We start from the raw sequence: 19,631 nt of genomic DNA, 5'->3' as shown, positions 1-19,631 counted from the left end.
TGTGCTTGGGGAAATGGTGGGTGTGGAAGGGGTGTTAGTTGCCTTTCAGTCACTTTCGATTATTAAAAAAGGCACAAGCCCTTTTAATTTTCAATTGAATGAGCCCTTTTCGATGTTTCTTCGACAACTACTTCGATACAAAGTGCCCTGGTCTAAAAGAAAAAACTAAAACTAAAATAATACATTGTGCCAACATCGTTCTTTACTTAGGCAGTGCTATTGTGCCGCCTATGAAATTATTCTTTAATAGGTTTCAGCCATCTGAAGAGCCTTGATATCGATTAAGCTTACACAATTCTCATCTATATTTAACTAGGCCCACTCCTTTATATAATCAAGCCAAGGGACGGTACATTTCCTATATAGGGGTAATTGACAAGGCAGTTCTAATAGGGTACTTCTTGTTTTGATCTGACTCAATTTTAAGGAGCTATGGGCTATTATATTTTAGTATTGGACGTGACCGTCTCTTACTAGGTTGCTAGCTACTGCTGCAACCACGATAAGACTGAGGAATAAAGGTGTTTGATAACTCAGGTACTTCTCAATTATTAACCTAAGAGTGAAAATTTGGTCGACATATTCTCTACCCTTCCTAAAACCGCGCTGATCTTCTCTTAATACTTTATCTACAGCAGCTCTAAGTCTACAAACTATCATAATACTAAGTAATTTGATACCTACAGATCCAGGCTAATGCCTCTATTATTACTCAGTCTTATCACCTTTCTAACACAGGGGTTTAATTAGGTTTTTTTTCTAAAATTAATTAAAAAAACCTTTTTGAAAAATATTTTTTTCAAAGAAAAGTAAAGGTTATTTTAAAATTTACCTCAGCAGATACAAATACATTTTAAAGTTCAAACTCAAAACCACAAGAAATTACTATTTAAGAATAAATGAAATCCAAAACAAACAGAAATTAAATAAACAATCATAGCGAAAAACCTACAATAAGTAATAATATAAATGAATAAATAGATCTTAAAGCGAGTAATGCTTGGATTGAATATGAAAATCAAGCTTAATACGAAAACAAATATTTTGCTATTAAAGTATAAATGAAACTTAAAACGAACAGAAATTAAATAAACAATCAATGCGAACAAACATGCAATATATATTAATGTAAATGAATAAATAAATCTTAAAACGAGAGAAACTTAAATTGAATATGCAAATCAAGTTTGAATCGAATAAAAATAACTAAAAACAAGAGTTTGAGTATCGTCTCACTGCAGAAACCTAAAACCTACTGCGTCATTGGCACTTTACTGAAAACAATTCTTTTAAATATTTTCACTTTTATAACTTTAAAAAATCAAAAATTAATTAACATTTTAGGGAATAAATATAAGCATATGTATATTAAACTGACAATGCACATTCATTGGAATTTTTTTAGTAAAGTACAAATTATATTCTGGCTTTTAGAAAGCATAAGGGTTTTGAACCCTACTCACATTAATTTATGCTCGTTTTGAGTTTGACTCTAATATTTATTTAAATTTTTGTTCGTTTTGGGTTTCATTTATTTATTGATACTGATTTGGGGTAGTTGTATGCTTGGTAGATTATATGATAGTCCGGACGCCAGGTGTTGAAAATGTGAACCATATCACGACAGAATGGGGCTGCTACGAGAATTAGCCTACCCTCCACCCCCTAAATTGACCATGCAGATTCAAAAATACCAATGGCACTTGCTTGCGAGTGGTGGAACACTCCAAAACTTGACATTTTATTATATTTTGGTGTTTTAGGCAAGAAAATACACGTTCCACAAAGTTTGAGGTACAGTTTTCCGCTTAAATAGAAATGCCTACAAGGCATAGAAAGTTTTCATAACAAACTAAAACGATTAGTCACAAAAAATGGCAGAGTTAAAAAAATCGCAAAACTATATGAGTCTGGAACAGTTCTGGAAAGTATAAACAAAATCAAACTGAATATCAGATATATAATGATATTAATTGTTTAAAGATCCATCCGTTCAAGATTATTTTTCACTTAATTTTTATTTTCATTTTCAATGCTGTAAGAAATGGAAAAGAATAAATTTGTAATATACGAGTGATTCGTTTTCAGTGAAGCACCAATGACGCAGAAGGCTTTAGATTTTTACAGTTAAAGAAGGGGGCAGTATCCAAATTTTGCTTGTAATGAAACTATATTTGTCTTGACCAATCTTAAAAATAACTAATGAATTAAACTGAATATTTAATGCATAATGATATTAATTGCTAAAAACTCATCAGTTCAAAATTTTACTGTAACTTTAATATTTATTTTCAATATTAAGTACAAATGAAAACATTTGTAATATAATTCGTTTTCAGTAAAGCGCTAATAACGCAGTAGGTTTTAGGCTTCTGCAGTGAGACGATACCCAAACTCCTGTTTGTAGTTATTTTTATTCGATTCAAACTTGATTTGCATATTCAACTTAAGTTTCACTCGTTTAGATTTATTTATTCATTTACATTAATATATATTGTATGTTTGTTCGCATTGATTGTTTATTTAATTTTTGTTCGTTTTAAGTTTCATTTATACTTTAATAGCAAAATATTTCTTTTCGTTTTAAGCTTGATTTTCATATTCAATCTATGCATTACTTGCTTTAAGATTTATTTATTCATTTATATTATTACTTGTTGTATGTTTTTTGCTATGATTGTTTATTTAATTTCTGTTCGTTTTGAGTTTCATTTATTCTTTAATAGTAATTTCTGGTGGTTTTGAGTTTGAATTTTAACAGGTATTTGTATCTCCTGAGCTTAAGTTTAAAATGGCCTTTACTTTTCTTTGAAAAACTTATTTTTCGAAAATTTTTTTTAAATTAATTTTTGTTCTTTTTTGATTGCAAAAAGTTTCAAGTTTCTATGGCATGGGGGGGGGGGGTTCTTACTGTCCGATTATTCTTGACTTTAAAAAACGGATCTAGAACTTTCAATTTAAATGTAATGAGGCTTTTTTCAAAGTCTATACGATTACCTCTTTGATAAAAACCTTATATATGAACAATAGACAGCTTGCATAACTTGTGGACAGTGATTGACAACAATGAATGGATTGAAAAAATAGCTCCAATAAGGGGTTTTAGACCATTTCACTTGCTGACACAAAGGGATCACGACTGTTTAGAATTTACCTTAATAGGAATTTGTGTGCCAAAATAATTTTGCATCTATCACAGAGTATGTATTTTAACCTTATAATTGGATAATTATAATAGATTTCCTATGTGTTCTTCCCATGCAAAACCCCTTCCAATAAGTTATAAACCCCCTTTAATAAGTTATACCCCAGGGCATAACTTACAACGCCTACCCATGGGCCCTGGAGGGCTGTCTCGGCACTGGAGGTTTTGTTATCAGAACTTTGAACTATTTTAACAAAATGTCTATATCAAAACTTTTATCTGATGTATTTAGGGCGTGGAGGAGGGAGAAGGGCTAGTTGCCCTTCAATCTCTATTGACTCTTAAAAAATTAACAAGAACTTTCAATTTTCAATCAATTGAGCCCTTTCTAAAGTTTATACGAGCATCCCTTGCATAAGAAATAATATGAAGGATTCAGAGAATCCTTAAATTATAACCCTTGCCCTGAGGGCTTTGGGGGAGTTGTAATCCTCAAAGACCTAATTTCCAGAACTTAAAACTACGTTTAATAAAATGGCTGTCTTAAAATTTTGATTGGATGTGTGTGAGGAAAAGGTGGGCGTGAGAGGGGGGTTAGCTGCCGTGAGAGGGGGGATGTGTTTGGGGAAATGATGGGCGTGGGGGGGATGGGGGCTAGTTACACTCCAATCACTTTCAACTATTAAAAAGGGCACTAGCTCTTTAATTTCCTATCGAATGATCCTGTTTTGAAGTTTCTATGACAACGCCTTCTATAAAAACCTTATATGCCCCCAGGGCATAACTTAAAACCCTTGCCCTGAGGGTTTTAGGGGAGTAGCCTCCTCAAAAATATATTTTCTATCTGGAAATCAACTACGCTGAACAAAATGGCTATCTCAAAATTTTGATTGGATGTGTTTGGGGGAATGATGGGCGTGGGGGGGGGGCTAGTTGCCCTAAATCATTTTTGACTATTAAAGAGGGCACTAGCCCTTTAATTTCCAATCGAATGAGCCTATTTTGAAGTTTCTACGAAAACGCCATCAATAAAATCCTTATATGCCCCCAGGGCATAACTTAAAACACTTGCCCTGAGGGTTGTGGGTGATTGTCCTCCTCTAAAATATATTTTATATGTGAAAATCAACTACGCTTAACAAAAGGGCTATATCGAAATTTTGATTGGATGTGTTTGGGAGAATGATGGGCTTGGGGGGGGGGGGGCTAGTTTACCGCCAATACCTTTCGACTATGAAAAAGGGTAATAGCCCTTTGAATTTCCAATTGAATGTGCCTGTTTTGAAGTTTCTACTACAACGCCTTCTATAAAAACCTAATATGCCCCCAGGGAATAACTTAAAACTCTTGCCCTGAGGGTTGTGGGGGAGTGTCCTCCTCAAAAACATATTTTCTATCTGGAAATCAACTACACTGAACAAAATGGTTATCTCAAAAGTTTGATTGGATGTGTTTTGGGAAATGATGGGAGTGGGAGGGGGAGCTAGTTGCCCTCCAATCACTTTCGACTATTAAAAAGAGCACTAGCCCTTTAATTTCCGATCGAATGAGCCTTTTTTTGAAATTTCTACGACAACGACGTCTATAAAAACCTTATATGCCCCAAGGCCATATCTTAAAACCCTTACCCTGAAGGTTCTGGGAGAGTGTCCTCCTCAAAAACATATTTTCTATCTGGAAATCAACTACGCGGAACAAAATGGCTATCTCAAAATTTTGATTGAATGTGTTTGGGGAAATGATGGGTGTGGGGGGGGGGCTAGTTGCATTTCAATCACTTTTGACTATTAAAAAGGGCCCTAGCTCTTTAATTTCCAATCGAATGAGCCTGTTTTGAAGTTTCTACAACAACGCCTTCTATAAAAACCTTATATGCCCCCAGGGCCTGACTTAAAACCCTTGCCCTGAGGGTTTTGGGGGAGTGTCCACCTCAAAAATATATTTTTTATCAGGAAATCAACTACGCTGAACAAAATGGCTATCTGAAAATTTTGATTGGATGTGTTTGGGGGAATGAGGGGCGTGGGGGGGGGGGGAGGGGTCTAGTTACACTCCAATCACTTTCGACTATTAAAAAGGGCACTAACTTTTTAATTTCAAATCGAATGAACCTGTTTTGGAGTTTTTACGATAACGCCTTCTATAAAAACCTTATATGCCCCCGGGGCATAACTGAAAACCCTTGCCCTGAGGGGTGTGGGGGAGTATCCTCCTCAAAAATATATTTTCTATCTGGAAATCAACTACGCTGAACAAAAGGGCTATCTCACAATCTTGATTGGAATGTTTTTGGGTGAATGCTGGGCGTGGGGGGAGGGGCAGTTGCCCTCCAATCATTTTTGACTATTAAAAAGGGCACTAGAACTCTCGATTTCCAATCGAATGAGCCTGTTTTGAAGTTTCTACGACAACGCCTTCTATAAAAACCTTATATGCCCCCAGGGCATAACTTAAAACCCTTGCTCTGAGGGCTGTGGGGGAGTGCCCTCCTCAAAAATATATTTTCTATCTGGAAATTAACTACGCTGAACAAAATGGCTATCTGAAAATTTTCATTGGATGTGTTTGGGGAAATGATGGGCGTGGGGGGATGGGGGCTAGTTACACTCCGATCTCTTTCGACTATTAAAAGGGGCATTAGCTCTTTAATTTCCAATTGAATGAGCCTGTTTTGAAGTTTCTACGACAACACCTTCTATAAAAACCTTATATGCTCCCAGGGCATAACTTAAAATCCTTATCCTGAGGGTTGTGGGTGAGTATCCTCCTCAAAATATATTTTCTATCTGGAAATCAACTACGCTGAACAAAATGGCTATCTCAAAATGTTTATTGGATGTGTTTGGGTGAATGATGGGAGTAGGGGGGGGAGTTGCCCTCTAATAATTGTCGAATATTAAACATGGCACTAGCCATTTCATTTCCATTCGATTGGGCCTAGTTTGAAGTTTCTACGACAACGCCTTCTATAAAAACCTTATATGCCCCCAGGGCATAACTTAAAACCCTTGCCCTGAGGGGTGTGGGAGAGTGTCCTCCTCAAAAATACATATTCTATATGTAAATAAACTACAATTAACAAAATAGATATCTCACAATTTTGATTGGATGTGGTTGGGGGAATGCTGGGCGTGGGGGGGCTAGTTGCCCTCCAATCATTTTCGACTATTAAAAAGGGCACTAGAACTCTCTATTTCCAATCGAATGAGCCTGTTTTGAAGTTTTTACGACAACGCCTTCTATAAAAACCTTATATGCCCCCAGGGCATAACTTAAAACCCTTGCTCTGAGTGTTGTGGGGGAGTTCCCTCCTCAAAAATATATTTTCTATCTGGAAATTAACTACGCTGAACAAAATGGATATCTGAAAATTTTGATTGGATGTGTTTGGGGAAATGATGGGCGTGGGGGGATGGGGGCTAGTTACACTCCAATCTCTTTCGACTATTAAAAAGTGCACTAGCTCTTTGATTTCCAATCGAATGAGCCTGTTTTGAAGTTTCTACGACAACGCCTTCTATTAAAACCTTATATGCCCCCAGGGCATAACTTAAAATCCTAATCCTGAGGGTTGTGGGGGAGTATCCTCCTCAAAATATATTTTCTATTTGGAAATCAACTACGCTGAACAAAATGGCTATCTCAAAATTTTGATTGGATGTGTTTGGGTGAATGATGGGAGTAGGGGGGGGAGAGTTGCCCTCCAATCATTGTCGACTATTAAACATGGCACTAGCCCTTTAATTTCCCTTCGATTGTGCCTATTTTGAAGTTTCTACTACAACGCCTTCTATAAAACCTTATATGCCCCCAGGGCATAACTTAAAACCCTTGCCCTGATGATTGTGGGGGAGTATCCTCCTCAAAAACATATTTTCTATCTGCAAATCAACTACGATGAACAAAATGGCTATCTCAAAATTTTGATTGGATGTGTTTGGGGAAATGATTGGCGTGGGGGGGGGGAGAGGGAGGCTAGTTACACTCCAATCCCTTTTGACTATTAAAAAGGGCACTAGCTCTTTAATGTCCAATTGAATGAGCCTGTTTTGAAGTTTTTACGACAACGCCTTCTATAAAAACCTTATATGCCCCCAGGGCATAACTTAAAACCCTGGCCCTGTGGGTTGGGGGGGAGTGTCCTTAAAAATATATTTTCTATCTGTAAATCAACTACGCTGAACGAAATAGCTATCTGAAAATTTTGATTGGATGTGTTTGGGGAAATGATGGGCGTGGGGGGGGGATGGGGCTAGTTACACTCCAATCACTTTCGACTATTAAAAAGGGCACTAGCCCTTTAATTTCCAATCGAATGAACCTGTTTATGAAGTTTCTACGACAAACCCTTCTATAAAAACCTTATATGCCCCCAGGGCATAACTTAAAACCCTTTCCCTGAGGGTTGTGGGGGATTGTCCTCCTCAAAAACATTTTTTCTATCTGAAAATGAACTACGCTGAACAAAATGGCTATCTCAAAATTTTGATTGGATGGGTTTGGGGGAATGATGGGCGTGGGGGGGGGCTAGTTGCCCTCCAAACACTTTAGACTATAGAAAAGGGCACTAGCTCATTGAATTTCTAATCGAATGAGCCTTTTTTGAAGTTTCTAGGACAACGCCTTTTATAAAGACCTTAAATGTCCCCAGGGCATAACTTAAAACCCTTGCCCCGAGGGTTGTGGGGGAGTGTCCTCCTCAAAAACATGTTTTCTATCTGAAAATCACCTACGCTGAACAAAATGGCTATCTCAAAATTTTGATTGGATGGGTTTGGGGGAATGATGGGCGTGGGGGGGGGCTAGTTGTCCTCCAATCACTTTCGACTATTAAAAAGGGCACTATCCCTTTGAATTTCCAATCGAATGAGCCTTTTTTGAAGTTTCTACGACAAAGACGTCTATAAAAACCTTATATGCCCCAAGGGCATATCTTAAAACCCTTGCCCTGAAGGTTCTGGGAGAGTGTCCTCCTCAAAAACATATTTTCTATCTGGAAATCAACTACGCGGAACAAAATGGCTATCTCAAAATTTTGATTGGATGTGTTTGGGGAAATGATGGGTGTGGGGGGGGGGGCTAGTTGTATTCCAATCCCTTTTGACTATTAAAAAGGGCCCGAGCCCATTAATTTCCAATCGCATGAGCCTGTTTTGAAGTTTCTGCAACAACGCCTTCTATAAAAACCTTATATGCCCCCAGGGCCTGACTTAAAACCCTTGCCCTGAGGGTTTTGGGGGAGTGTCCTCCTCAAAAATATATTTTATACCAGGAAATCAACTACGCTGAACAAAATGGCTATCTGAAAATTTTGATTGGATTTGTTTGGGGAAATGATGGGCGTGGGGGGGGGGATTGGGCTAGTTACACTCCAATCACTTTCGACTATTAAAAAGGGCACTAGCTTTTTAATTTCCAATCAAATGTGCATGTTTTGAAGTTTCTACGACAACGCCTTCTATAAAAACCTTATATGTCTCTAGGGTATAACTTAAAAACCTTGCCCTAAGGCATTGAGAAGAGTGTCCTCCTCAAAAATATATTTTCTCTCTGGAAATCAACGACTCTGAACAAAATAGCTATCTCAAAATTTTGATTGGATGTGTTTGGGGGAATGATGGGAATGGGGGGGGGCTAGCTGCCCTCCAATCATTTTTGACTATTAAAGAGGGCATTAGCCCTTTAATTTCCAATCGAATGATTCTGTTTTGAAGTTTCTACGACAACGGCTTCTATAAAACCTTATATGCCCCCAGGGCATAACTTAAAACCCTACACCTGAGGGTTGTGGGGGATTGTCCTCCTCTAAAACATATGTTCTATCTGGAAATGAACTATGCTAAACAAAATGGCTATATCAAAATTTTGATTGGAGGTGTTTGGGGGAATGATGGGCGTGGGGGGGCGGCTAGTTGCCCTCCAATCACTTTCGACTATTAAAAAGGGCACTAGCCCTTTGAATTTCCAATTGAATGTGCCTATTTTGAAGTTTCTACGACGACGCCTTCTATAAAAATCTTATATGCCCCCAGGGCATAACTTAAAACTCTTGCCCTGAGGGTTATGGGGGAGTGTCCTCCTCAAAAACATATTTTCTATCTGGAAATCAACTACACTGAACAAAATGGTTATCTCAAAAGTTTGATTGGATGTGTGTTGGGAAATGATGGGAGTGGGAGGGGGAGCTAGTTGCCCTCCAATTACTTTCGACTATTAAAAAGGGCACTAGCCCTTTAATTTCCGATCGAATGAGCCTGTTTTGAAGTTTCTATGACAAAGCCTTCTATAAAAACCTTATAAGCCCACAGGGCATAACTTAAAACCCTTGCCCTGAGGGTTGTGGGGGAGTGTTCTCCTCAAAAATATATTTTCAATCCGGAAATCAACTATGCTGAACAAAAATGGCTATCTCAACATTTTGCTTGGATGTGTGTGGGGGAATGAGGGGCGTAGGGGGGGACTAGTTGCCCTCCAATCACTTTTGACTATTAAAAAGGGCACTATTCCTTTGAATTTCCAATCGAAAGAGCCTTTTTTGAAGTTTCTATGACAACGCCTTCTATAAAAACCTTTATGCCCCAAGGGCATAACTTAAAACCCTTGCCCTGAGGGTTTTTGGGGATTGTCCGCCTCAAAAACATGTTTTCTATCTGAAAATCAACTACGCTGAACAAAATGGCTATCTCAAAATTTTGATATGATGTGTTTGGGGGAATAATGGGCTTGGGGGGGGGGCTAGTTGCCCTCCAACAAGATTCGACTATTAAAAAGCGCACGAGCCCGTTGAAATTACAATCGAATAAGCCTTTTTTGAAGTTTCTACGACAAAGACTTCTACAAAAACCTTATATGCCCCAAGGGCATATCTTAAAACCCTTGCCCTGAAGGTTCTGGGAGAGTTTCCTCCTCAAAAACATATTTTCTATCTGGAAATCAACTACGCAGAACAAAATGGCTGTCTCAAAATTTTGATTGGATGTGTTTGAGGAAATGATGGGTGTGGGGGGGGGGGGGCTAGTTGCATTCCAATCACTTTTGACTATTAAAAAGGGCCCTAGCCCTTTAATTTCCAATCGGATGAGCCTGTTTTGAAGTTTCTGCAACAACACCTTCTATAAAAACCTTATATGCCCCCAGGGCCTGACTTAAAACCCTTGCCTTGAGGGTTTCGGGGGAGTGTCCTCCTCAAAAATATATTTTATACCTGGAAATCAACTACGCTGAACAAAATGGCTTTCTGAAAATTTTGATTGGATGTGTTTGGAGAAATGATGGGCGTGGGGGGGGGAGGGGGCTAGTTACACTCCATTCACTTTCGACTATTAAAAAGGGCACAAGCTTTTTAATTTCCAGTCGAATGAGCATGTTTTGAAGTTTTTACGAAAACGCCTTCTATAAAAACCTTATATGCCCCAAGGGCATAACTTAAAACCCTTGCCCTGAGGGTTGTGGGGGAGTATCCTCCTCAAAAATATATTTTCTATCTGGAAATCAACTACGCTGAACAAAATGGCTATCTCAAAATTTTGATTGGAATGTTTTTGGGGGAATGAGGGGCGTGGGGGGCTAGTTGCCTTCCAATCATCTTTGACTATTAAAAAGGGCACTAGAACTCTTGATTTCCAATCGAATGAGCCTGTTTTGAAGTTTTTACGACAACGCCTTCTATAAAAACCTTATATGCCCCCATAACTTAAAACCCTTGCTCTGAGGGCTGTGGGGGAGTGACCTCCTCAAAAATATATTTTCTATCTGGAAATAAACTACGCTGAACAAAATGGCTATCTCAAAATTTTGATTGGATGTGTTTGGGGAAATGATGGGCGTGGGGGGGAGGGGGGCTAGTTACACTCCAATCACTTTCGACTATTAAAAAGTGCACTAGCTCTTTAATTTCCAATCGAATGAGCCTGTTTTGAAGTTTCTACGACAACGCCTTCTATTAAAACCTTATATGCTCCCAGGGCATAACTTAAAATCCTTATCCTGAGGGTTGTGGGTGAGTATCCTCCTCAAAATATATTTTCTCTTTGGAAATCAACTACGCTGAACAAAATGGCTATCTCAAAATGTGGATTGGATGTGTTTGGGTGAAGGAGGGGAGTAGGGGGGGGGGATTTGCCCTCCAATCATTTTCGACTATTAAAAAGGGCACTAGCCCTTTAATTTCCATTCGAATGAGCCTTTTTTGAAGTTTCTACGACAACGCCTTCTATAAAAACCTTATATGCCCCCGGGGCGTAACTTAAAGCCCTTGCCCTGAGGCTTGTGGGGGAGTTTCCTCCTCAAAAATATATTTTCTATCTGGAAATCAACAACGCTGAACAAAATGGTTATCTGAAAATTTTGATTGGATGTGTTAGGGGAAATGATTGGCTGGGGGGGGAGGGGGGCTAGTTACACTCCAAACACTTTCGACTATTAAAAAGGGCACTAGCTCATTAATTTCCAATCGAATGAACCTGTTTTGAAGTTTATACGACAAACCCTTCTATAAAAACATTATATGCCCCCAGGGCATAACTTAAAACCCTTGCCCTGAGGGTTTTGGGGGAGTATCCTCCTCAAAAATAATTTTGTATCTAGAAATCAACTACGATTAACAAAATAGTTAGCTAAAAATTTTGTTGAGTGGTGTGTGGGGGATTTCGTGGGGGGGGGGGAGGGGGGCTCTTTGCACTCCCATCACGTTCGACTATTAAAAAGTGCAGTAAAACTCTCGATTTCAAATCGAATGAGCCTGTTTTGAAGTTTTTACGATAACGCCTTCTATAAAAACCTTATATGCCCCCAGGGCATAACTTAAAACCCTTGCCCTGAGGGTTGTGGGGGAGTGTCCTCCTCAAAAATATATTTTCTATCCGGAAATCCACTACGCTGAACAAAATGGCTATCTGAAAATTTTGATTGGATGTGGTTGGGGAAATGATGGGCGTGGGGGGGAGGGGGGCTAGTTACACTCCAATCTCTTTCGACTATTAAAAAGGGCACTAGCTCTTTAATTTCTAATCGAATGAGCCTGTTTTGAAGTTTCTACGACAACACCTTCTATTAAAACCTTATCTGCCCCCAGGGCATAACTTAAAATTCTTGCCCTGAGGGTTGTGGGGGAATATTCTCCTCAAAATATATTTTCTATTCGGAAATCAACTACGCTGAGCCAAATTGCTATCTCAAAATTTTGATTGGATGTGTTTGGGGGAATGATGGGAGTAGGGGGGGCAGTTGCCCTCCAATCATTTTCGACTATTAAAAAGGGCACTAGCCCTTTAATTTCCAATCGAATGAGCCTGTTTTGAAGTTTCTACGACAACGCCTTCTATAAAAACCTTATATGCCTCCGGGGCATCACTTAAAACCCTTTCCCTGAGGCTTGTGGGGGAGTGTCCTCTTCAAAAATATATTTTCTATCTGGAAATCAACTACGCTGAACAAAATGGCTATCTAAAAATTTTGATTGGATGTGTTTGGGGAAATGATGGGCGTGGGGGGGATGGGGCTAGTTACAATCCAATCATTTTCGACTATTAAAAGGGCACTAGCTCTTTAATTTCCAATCAAATGAACCTGTTTTGAAGTTTCTGCGACAACACCTTCTATAAAAACTTTATATGCCCCCAGGGCATAACTTAAAACCCTTGCCCTGAAGGTTGTGGGGGAGTATCCTCCTCAAAAATAATTATCTATCTGGAAATCAACTACGCTGAACAAAACAGCTATCTCAAAATTTTTATTGGATGTGTTTGGGGGACTGATGGGCGTGGGGGAGGGCTAGTTGCCCTCCAATCATTTTCGACTATTAAAAAGGGCACTAGAACTCTCGATTTCCAATCGAATGAGCCTGTTTTGAAGTTTCTACGACAACGCCTTCTATAAAAAACCTTATGTGCCCCCAGGGCATAACTTAAAACCCTTGCCCTGAGGGTTGTGGGGGAGTGCCCTCCTCAATTTACATTTTCTATCTGGAAATCAACTACGCTGAACAAAATGGCTATCTGAAAATTTTGATTGGATGTGTTTGGGGAAATGATGGGCGGGGGGGGGGGGAGGGGGGCTAGTTACACTCCAATCTCTTTTGACTATTAAAAAGGGCACTAGCTCTTTAATATCCAATCGAATGAGCCTGTTTTGAAGTTTCTACGACAACGCCTTCTATAAAAACCTTATATGCCCCCAGGGCATAACTTAAAATCCTTGCCCTGAGGGTTGTGGGGGAGTATCCCCCTCAAAATATATTTTCTATTTGGAAATCAACTACGCTGAACAAAATGGCTATCTCAAAATTTTGATTGGATGTGTTTGGAGGAATGATGGGAGTAGGGGGGGGCGGAGTTGGCCACCAATCATTTTCGACTATTAAAAAGGGCACTAGCCCTTTATTTTCCAATCGAATGAGCCTGTTTTTAAGTTTCTACGACAACGCCTTCTATAAAAACCTTATATGCCCCCTGGGCATAACTTAAAACCCTTGCCCTGAGGCTTGTGGGGGAGTGTCCTCCTCAAAAATATATTTTCTATCTGGAAATCAACTACGCATAACAAAATGGCTATCTGAAAATTTTGATTGGATGTGTTTGGGGAAATGATGGGCGTGGGGGGCGGGGGGCTAGTTACACTCCAATCATTTTCAACTATTAAAAAGGGCACTAGCTCTTTAATTTCCAATCGAATGAACCATTTTTAAAGTTTCTATGACAAAGCATTCCATAAAAAACCTTAGATGCCCACAGGGCATAACTTTAAACTCCTGCACCGAGGGTTGTGGGGAGTGTCCTCCTCAAAAAATATTTTTTATCTGGAAATCAACTACGCTGAACAAAATGGCTATATCAAAATTTTGATTGAATGTGTTTGGGGGAATGATGGGAGTGGGGGGGGGGGGGGGTGCCCTCCAAACACTTACGACTATTAAAAAGAGCACTAGCCCTTTAATTTCCAAACGAATGAGCCTGTTTTGAAGTTTCTGCAACAACGCCTTCTATAAAAACCTTATATGCCCCCCAGGGCATAACTTAAAACCCTTGCCCGGAGGGTTGTGGGGGAGTGTCCTCCTCAAAAATATATTTTCTATCTGGAAATCAACTACGCTGAACAAAATGGTTATCTGAAAATTTTGATTGGATGTGTTTGGGGAAATGATGGGCGTGGGGGGGGGGGGATTGGGCTAGTTACACTCCAATCACTTTCGACTATTAAAAAGGGCACTAGCTTTTTTATTTCCAAACGAATGAACCTGTTTTGAAGTTTCTACGACAACACCTTCTATAAAAACCTTACATGCCCCCAGAGCATAACTTAAAACCCTTGCCCTGAAGGTTCTGGGGGAGTGTCCTCCTCAAAAATATATTTTCTATCTGGAAATCAACTACGCTGAACAAAATGGCTATCTCAAAATTATGATTGGATGTGTTTGGGGGAATGATGGGCGTGAGGGGGGGGGGGGCTAGTGGCCCTCCAATCATTTTCGACTATTAAAAAGGGCACTAGAACTCTCGATTTCCAATCGAATGAGCCTGTTTTGAAGTTTCTACGACAACTCCTTCTATAAAAACCTTATATGCCCCCAGGGCATAACTTAAAACCCTTGCCCTGAGGGTTGTGGGGAAGTGTCCTCCTCATAAATATATTTTCTATCCGGAAATCAACTACGCTGAACAAAATGGCTATCTGAAAATTTTGATTGGATGTGTTTGGGGAAAAGATGGGCGTGGGAAGGGGGCTAGTTACACTCCAATCTCTTTCGACTATTAAAAAGGGCACTAGCTCTTTAATTTCCAATCGAATGAGCTTGTTTTGAAGTTTCTACGACAACGACTTCTATTAAAACCTTATATGCCCCCAGGGCATAACTTAAAAACCTTGCCTTGAGGGTTGTGGGGGAGTATCCTCCTCAAAATATATTTTCTATTTGGAAATCAACTACGCTGAACAAAATGGCTATCTCAAAATTTTTATTGGATGTGTTTGGGGGAATGATGGGAGTAGGGGGGGAGTTGCCCTCCAATCATTTTGACTATTAAAAAGGACACTAGCCCTTTAATTTCCAATCGATTGAGCCTGTTTTGAAGTTTCTACAACAACGCCTTCTATAAAAACCCTATATGCCCCCAGGGCATAACTTAAAACCCTTGCCCTGAGGGTTGTGGGGGAGTGTCCTCCTCAAAAATATATTTTCTATCTGGAAATCAACTACGCTGAACAAAATGGCTATCTCAAAATTTTTATTGGATGTGTTTGGGGAAATAATGGGCCTGGGGGGGGGGGAGGGGAGCTAGTTACACTCCAATCACTTTCGACTATTAAAAAGGGCACTCCAATCACTTTCGAAAATTAAAAAGGGCAATAGCCCTTTAATTTCATATCGACTGAGCCTGTTTTGAAGTTTCTACGACAACACCTTCTATAAAAAACCTTATATGCCCCAGGGTATAACTTAAAACCCTTGCCCTGAGGGTTGTGGGGGAGCGTCCTCCTTAAAAACACATTTTCTATCTGGAAATTAACTATGCAGAAGAAAATGCCTGTCTCAAAATTTTTAATGGATGTTTTTGGGGGACTTGTGGGCGTGGGGGGGGGGGGCTAGTTGCCCTCCAATCATTTTCGACTATTAAAAAGGGCACTAGAACTCTCGATTTTCAATCGAATGATTCCCCTTTTGAAGTTTCTACGACGACCCCTTCCATATGAAGTGCCTCTGGGGAAAAAAAAATAATAATAATAAAACATTGGAGCCGTATGGCCTTTACTATAGGCAACGCTACAGCGTTGCCTCTGATTGCTAGGCACTTTCCCTTTTTCATAAACAATATTCGGAATCTTCGTAAGTTATCCCTAACCCCATAACCACCATATTTGAGAAACTCATTTACAACACTATCAGCAGCTTTGGCCTCATTATTTTTTAATCATTTTGGTACAGTCACTAATACTTCCTCACAAACACCATCTTTCTTCACATACAAGGCGTTACAGACTTTTTCGTGTTCCTCTATATCTTTTCCTGTAACTCTATCCCGGTTTAGCCCATTCTTAGAATGTTCTACCCATATTTCTCTAACTCTTTCCGTATCACTGATTTTGGCCCCGTTCCTATCTTTAACTTGGACAAGTCCGGAATGAATACTCCCTCTCCATTTATTAACATGCTAGTATATTATTTTACTATTATGCCGTTTCATCCATGGTCTCTACGTCGCAACTCATTAGTTCATATTTTAGTGTTTTCTCCAATTCATTTACATTCCTCTTATTTTCACACGGTCTGTCACTCAGATAATTCTTGTCAAGCCCCTTCTCTCTCTAGTAAACATTAAGCATTTTCAATACTATTCCGAGCTACGGTCCTAATTTTCTTCCCCATCACAAATTATTTTCCTAAAATTATTCCATCCATCTTCCAAATTGTCAAATCTTAAACTTTTTCCATCAGCAGCTTCACAAATTATTTTCCTCAAATTATTCCATCTATCTTCCAGATTGTCAAATTTTAAACTTTCTAGTTTAGTAGTCAACTGTTCCTGGAAACTTTCTCTCAACCTTTCATCCTGGAGTCTACCAACATCATAGCTTCCCGGAAGGTAGATACACTTCTGAAATCTCTGCCTTAGATTAACCCTGAACACTACTAGATGGTGATCCTTACTTTGAACATCAATAACAGCACTCCTATATATGCCCTAGTATCATGTATCGATCATGCCAGTCTTCAATTTACAATAACATTAACAATAAAATTAGCTGTCTGGTCATTTTGTGAATACCAAAATATTGCAAGTATGCTGTTTCGATGACCTGGATACATGTAATATTTTTTTATTTAACTTTTCTCCATTCGCCACTTCAAAATTCTTCCTCCATCGCCCCCCCCCCCGCAATACTTTCAAAAAACTTTAACTTGATCCCAAAATCCATTCCTCAGATATTTTAAATCACATATTTTTAAAACTAGGGCGTGCATGCTGTCTTTTGCTGTACTCAGGTTTGATTTTGTGTTTTATGATGTACACCCTTGGGGAACTCTAGAAATCGTAGTGTAGCAAATGATTTCTAAGATTCCTAAGCTGTCTGGACTACGGAGACCAAACACGCCCATCTTTTCTGCTAAAACCTATCTGTGAAAAATGTGTAATTTATAAAATTTAGAGCCATTGTTCCTAGGGCTGCGATGTTCATGTTAAACCAAGGCATGCTTATTAGATCTTTCAACTATTTTGAGCAAAATAGGTATCTTAAATCTTCATCCAATACCATAAGAGGCTATGAGGGTACCCTTGGGCAGAAAGGAGCACGGAAGGGGGACTGGCTGCCCTCTAGACACTCTCGACCTTGAAAAAGGGCACTTGAGTTTTTAATTTTTGATTCAATGAACCCCCTCCTAACTTTTTATGGCCACCTTTTCATGCGAAGTGTTTCAAAAAAGGATAATACTTGGGAGGCACTTGACCATTTCCTATGGCAATGTAAATGAATCTCTAAAACTTACCCTTTTCAATAATTGCAATTACGAAGTATTTACTAAGTCTGAATTGCAATCAGAACTTATTATTTTATGAAATTTTTCCGAGTTTTCCAAAATCAGAAACATATCGATGAAAGCACTTTATCTTGACAAAAGATATTTGAGCAGTCAAATTACATCTTGGAAACCTCTCTTTATAAAATTGCAATATTACACATTCTCCCTGATAAAGTTTTTTGAACTTTTTTTTATCCAAAACTTTTGTCCTTGTCGTACATGGAGATGAAATTTTCAATGGAATTTCACAGCTATTTATAGAGTAATGCGTCAGCAGGGGGAGGGGGTGAATGCAAATTGAGTATCAGAAACCTCTTCGGAAAACCTAAGTGGCCCCGATCTTCACGTTGCGTCATCGATTCCTATCTTCGTGCTTGCATAGAGGAAGAGTGACGAACTTCCACAGTTTAAGGATATATACAGTAGCGACCAGGGCTATGCTCTCCATTAAAAATATGTGACACATATTTAAAACCACACAAGATTCATAACCCCGCCTTCGCGCACGCGCGATTCCGATGTACACATCAGGATAAGCATGTGAAAAACCGGTTTTTTGGTTTTGATTCACGACTCAATTAGCAGACACAATCAAACCATAGGCACTAGATTGTGACGACACGGCTAAGAGTCTTTATGCGCGGTACCAAATGTGTGTTATGTTTGGAAAAAGAAGCTGCTACTGGTATATCCTTAAACTGTGGGAACTTCATATCCTTGCTGATGTTCCTGAAGGACGAAATAGATGCGTCTTAATTTAAAGTTCTTTTCTTTTTCCTGTCGGTAAAAGTATCAAAATGAAGGGCCAAGGGGGGGGTCTTGCTCATATATAGCACAAATCCTATGTTCGCGTATCAATGTTAAATTTGGATTGTCTATTATTTAACTTGGATCCGCATTTAAATCGCATTCGTTAATGTTTTGAATATAACGAAGGACACCACCTCCTTCAACTCGCTCTGTACCTCCCTTTAGTTTCTTCACTGGTGTTGGGATTTTGCATAAAATTCTTTTAAAACGGTAATTACCCCGAGATAAGTACATCCCTTAAATAAAATACCGATTATACTTACAAAATTCCCATTTACAGTATTGATCCTTTATGTAAAGGTAGATAGCTACCACTGCAACGCGTATTACAAACAGGAAAAAGCCTATGACTTTTTTGTGTTTGAATAGTAAGACGCGATCCTCAGTATGGCACTATACATCAGATAAGCAACATTTCAAAAGATGCTTGTACTATCTTATTTTTTAGTCACTATGCGATGTAATTTTCCTTTACTAGGTTTCAGCTATATCAGTTGAAACTTACTTAATAAACTATATCGATCCATTATGCATGCCTTATATTATCTTGTCGAAAGATAAGCGCGTATACATATTGCATTTACCTATTACTTCATTAATAGCTAATACCTACGATTACGACGTTATTTATCAAGACTGGACATAAAAATGCAGTTTTTAGTGGAAAAATTGATTCTATTTCAAAATTTACAAATGGCAGTAGATCTAGTAATTTCCTTTAAAATGAGCCATTGAACAACTCTCTACGATGTTCCAGGGCCAAGCTATCTTGCACAAACTCGTACAAAAATGATTTTCGTATTTTTTCCATGACCACGCTACCTTTTCTGTGACGAAATAAATAAGAGTTCCAAATAGGGACAAGTCCATTTATTTTGACAGTAAAACAAAAATATAAAACAAAGGCTCTAAATATCTCTACTGATGATGATGACCGATTGCGTCATCGAAATATTTAAAGCTTTCGTTTTATATTTTGTTTCACTGTCTTATAAAACGACCTGTCCCTATTGGCAACTCTTATTTATTTCGTCAAAAATTATTATATTTTAAAAATTATTTTTTTTTAATTACAAAAGTTTTTTGTAATTAAAAAAAAGAGCCATTAAACAGCCATTAAAGAGCCTCTCTACGATGTTCTAGTGCCAAGCTTTCTGAGGT

At 38.7% G+C, this 19,631-nt stretch overlaps 1 protein-coding gene across 1 annotated transcript in view; it reads right to left on the bottom strand.

Moving 5' to 3' along the window:
• LOC148946091 (uncharacterized) overlaps positions 1–18,869 on the bottom strand; it is a 109,169-nt gene extending 90,300 nt beyond the window's left edge. Inside the window, exon 1 of the mRNA XM_089097765.1 lies at positions 18,734–18,869. The gene's annotated coding sequence lies outside the window, so the exon portion shown is untranslated. The remainder of the gene's footprint in view (positions 1–18,733) is intronic.
• Positions 18,870–19,631: the final 762 nt, after the last annotated feature.

This window comes from Artemia sp. Qi Xiang Cuo, chromosome 12 (assembly GCF_049724085.1).
Source record: "Artemia sp. Qi Xiang Cuo chromosome 12, ASM4972408v1, whole genome shotgun sequence".
Lineage (NCBI taxonomy): Eukaryota > Metazoa > Arthropoda > Branchiopoda > Anostraca > Artemiidae > Artemia > Artemia sp. Qi Xiang Cuo.
Note: the sequence above shows the minus strand (reverse complement) of the source record. Positions and strands in the feature narration are given on the sequence as shown.